General features: G+C 38.1%; 1 long non-coding RNA gene across 1 annotated transcript; it reads right to left on the bottom strand.

Moving 5' to 3' along the window:
* Positions 1-502: 502 nt before the first annotated feature.
* Positions 503-3,742, bottom strand: LOC118882776. Its single transcript, XR_005016852.1, has 3 exons — positions 3,671-3,742; positions 2,777-2,818; positions 503-1,977 (listed from the first exon to the last, which is right to left on the bottom strand). It is a non-coding gene; the product is annotated as an uncharacterized LOC118882776 (long non-coding RNA).
* Between the last annotated feature and the right edge of the window lie 298 nt (positions 3,743-4,040).

The raw sequence follows: 4,040 nt of genomic DNA, 5'->3' as shown, positions 1-4,040 counted from the left end.
ACATTATTCCCTCCTCATTATTACACAGGCAATAACTTATAAAGGAATAAAAACTGCATTTTCTGTGAAAAAGGGTCCTGAGAAAAGCAAACTGATAGTAGAAATTCAGAGAAGTTACTGGTTAATGTTCATTCAGTAATAATGTGCTGTAATGTGGTGCAGAGTTTATTTTAGTGATAGAAATTTTAGTAGCTATGTAAATGACTTTACTCCTATTTAGAAGTATTAGTATTTAGTCTTTAAAAGTTGATTATCTCCAGAGAACAGTCTATACAACTGTATAATAATTCCTAAGCCTTCTTCCTGGTTCTAACTGAAAGTGCAGGCATCATTAGACATACTATAAATATAGTTGGGATAATTTCTTTAGTTACATTATTTTACACTTGCCCACCCCAAAACTTAAAACACTTTTCTGCCCATTCACATAGTTTCAAACTATCGTGCAATTATAGTTTATTTTCATCATTCATAACTCAGACACATTTGTACATTTGGAAGAATGGCATGCTTAATCACCTCCAGAATACTCATAAAATGTTAATAAAGATATGAAATAACATTTTCCAACTTTCGTTAAATTGAAGATCTCTGTGATTCCTTGTTAAAAAGTCTCTACGTTGGCATTTCAATTTTTATCATCCTCTTCAAGGACCAAAACATACTCCAAATTAACACAACATTGTGAATCAACTATACTTCAATAAAGTTTAAAAAAAATTTTTTTAAAAATGTACTCCACATTTGATGACAATCAACAACAGTAAGCAGAAAAGATGTTTGGAAAGAAACACCACTGTTTTTTAACAGTGCACTTTTGCATTCAAAAAAATGTTAGCAAAATATTTTTGCACTGTTGATACTATTATATTTTACGTCAACTTCAAGTAGAACACAATTTTTTAAAAAGTTGTATTTGCAATATGAAATGAAGATTTGCTTAATTCATTCAGTAAATATTTATTGAGCATTTACTACATGCTAGGCATTGTTCTAGCTATTGGGGATTCAGAGGTGAAAAAGACAGACATGATTCTTACTTTTCCACTACCAAGAAGCTTATGTTTTATCTTGAATCATTTACATTAAAAAATACATAAACCAGCAATAAAATGTTATTAAGTCACAGATGTCATAGAACTGAGGTTGAAAAGGAGCTCAGAGATCACCTACGGTCTGTCATCAATTCCAAGATGCACAGTATTTTACATTCTGACATCTCTGAAACCAGCCACATCTTACAGTGCGGTCAGACCAGGCAGCAACAGAGCTGTCACTGCCAGCATGTGTGCATCAAAACCTATGGAATGAGTGTCAGGGGCTTGGAAGAAAATCCAGGAGATAATGGTGAAGGCACCCTTTTAAGGATTTTTGATGACTCAGGATTCAATAAAGTACAATAGTTCAAAGTGTTCATCTGTTACAGCAGAGGAAAATGAAATTCAGAGAGGTTAAATGACTTGCCCTAATTCACAAAGCAGAGTAGGTAGGACAAGAGTCCAGGTCTGAGTTCCAATCTCATTCTTCTTCTACCTAAGTCTTCAGTTAATGGAAGGAAAGCCTCAAGTACATGGCTCTAACTTTGGGACCAGGGGCAAGGATCTTAATCCCTCTTTGCCTCATTTCTCTACTTGTAAAATAGGAAGTTTAAGAGACCTAATTAATATGTTACTTTAAGTATTAAGTGAGATAATGCATGTATAGGACTTAACACAGAGATTAGCAAATGGTAAGTGCTCCAAAAAAGTTAACTATTTGAGATCAAACTTTACATTTGGTAGGAAATAAACTGATCATGAATTATCCCACAAATACAGATCACTATATGGAGCTCACATCTAGTTATTTGGTTAAAGTATCAGAAAACTAAATAGACTGGTCAAACATTTGAACTGATTAGTGTAATAAAAATGTCCACCTTAACAATGCTTTTGTCCAGGTCCATGTGGTACTGTGCCAAGACCCCAGCAGACCTACCTGCAAGAAACCATACAAAAAGTAAGAATCTCCCCCTCCACCGCTGACCATCAAATTACCAGTACTCTAATGTGTACAAATGCACTTGTTAAATGCAACCTCAAAGAACACATAAACAAGGAAAAACATTTAAAATGTATAACAGAGCATTCATTTTTGGTTTCTTTAAAATACTACTACAACTGTATATATTAATACTAGTACAAGAACTACACATTTTGGAGCTTAAAATGCACCACAGGGAGACATGATTTGGCCAGAAGAGTCAGAGTAATAACTGTTATGATTTATATATTACTTTATATATTACAAAGCACTTTCTCATCCGTTCTCAACTCAGTGCTTTGCACATAGTATGTAATTGTAAAAACAAATCCCAGGTGCTTTCTAATGTCATTTATTTTCCGCTCAAACAACAGAATATTCAGAGAAGGGGTAAATGTTCACATTTCTTTTTTATTTTCGTCATGTTTAAGACTTTCTAGGTCAGCTCTTTTAATTTTGAGAGTTTAAGTGAAAATTCAAATTACAACACATTATATTACATTGAATCAACCTGCTTTAAATATTAGTTTCCATATTTTTGTTTCTATAAAAATAGTAATATTCTGTATGTCTTTACACATTATCAGCTCATTACCTATTTCAGACAAATAAAAATGGTTTCAGTTGAGATTTGGAATCCAACAGATATACAGTTAAGCATTTAGGAAGTAATTTTAACTTCTTAAAATTACTTAATAAGTAATTAAGCACTTAAGAAGTAATTTTAACTACTAGGAAATATTAATCAACTCACATTTGTTCCTGTTTCACCCGATGACAAAACCTATAGGGCACCCTGCAAGAGAACTAACTCAAATTAATATATCTATACCTAGAATTACTGTTGCACTTTCAGAACCTTCTGGCAATTAAAGCCTTATCGTGAGGTACAATTCTGGCATCTTCGTGTTTCATCATGACAACTCCACAGCAGCAAAGCTCAATAAAAGAACGTTTTTGGTAAAATCTCGTAAGCACTAGCATGTTATCCAAATTTAAACCTTAAAAGAAAACCACCACATGACTCAACATGAGAACTTTCCCTATTCTGAAACTTACTAACATTATTAGTTTGCTTGTATTTGGGACACACACACACACAAACCAATCACATACTGCATTATATCAATACATATCCTAGATGTTTTTGAAGATCAAAGTTGAGTAAAGTTGGGTCGGCAGGGAAGAGCTCTATGGCTTACTCGGAGCGCCCCTTGGTGAGAAGCATCTCAGCCTCTAGGGGCCAGACTCCAGAGGGGGCGGCAGTTCGGGGCTGCACTCTAGGGCGCCCCCAGCCTAGCCGCCTCAGAGTCGCCAGCGCGCCCCACCTCTCTCTGTTCTAGACTCCGGCCCACCCCTTCCTCCCCGGCCAGCCACCGCACTGCCCCCTCAGCTCCTAGGCAGCTGGGAAAGACCGGAACAAAAACCCGGCACACAAAGAAGTGCTGGGTAGGAAACGAGGCTCCACCCTGCCAAGAGGAGCGATTCCTCTAGAAAAACTTGGCGGCAAGTTAATAGGAATCGCGGAGGCGCAGTTTCTAGGACCCTTTGGGACACCCTGCCGCCCAGCGACCTCATCCTTTGTCCTTTGACAGGCCTCCTTGAAGCCCCAAACTCTGAGCGCTTTCCGAGCAACTCTTGACTCGACCTCCATTGCGGTCCATCACTGATAGCAGCCACGATAACTGCATCCGGGTGTGTCGGGGAGCCGCGCGTAGGCTCTCCCGGAAGTGACGCTAGCGCGGAAGGATCGCGTTCGGCTGAGAGGGACTGAGGTGAACGGACAGCCGGAAGCCGGTGCGGAAGGGAAGCTGTTCGTGGCGGGTGAAGGTCGGGGACTTTGTGACAATCAACTCCCTAGAATAGATATCACGTGTCTGGCATTGTGCTTAACACCAGCATTGCCATACCACTTAATCCCTTCTTCAACAACAGTCCCAGGAGAAAGAAATATTATCATTTCCATCTTATGTACGGGAAAGCTAAGGCTAAGAGAGGGCAAGTGATTTAAGATCATA

Source organism: Balaenoptera musculus, chromosome 16 (genome assembly GCF_009873245.2).
Source record: "Balaenoptera musculus isolate JJ_BM4_2016_0621 chromosome 16, mBalMus1.pri.v3, whole genome shotgun sequence".
Classification (NCBI taxonomy): Eukaryota; Metazoa; Chordata; class Mammalia; order Artiodactyla; family Balaenopteridae; genus Balaenoptera; species Balaenoptera musculus.
This window is presented reverse-complemented; position numbering and strand designations above follow the sequence as displayed.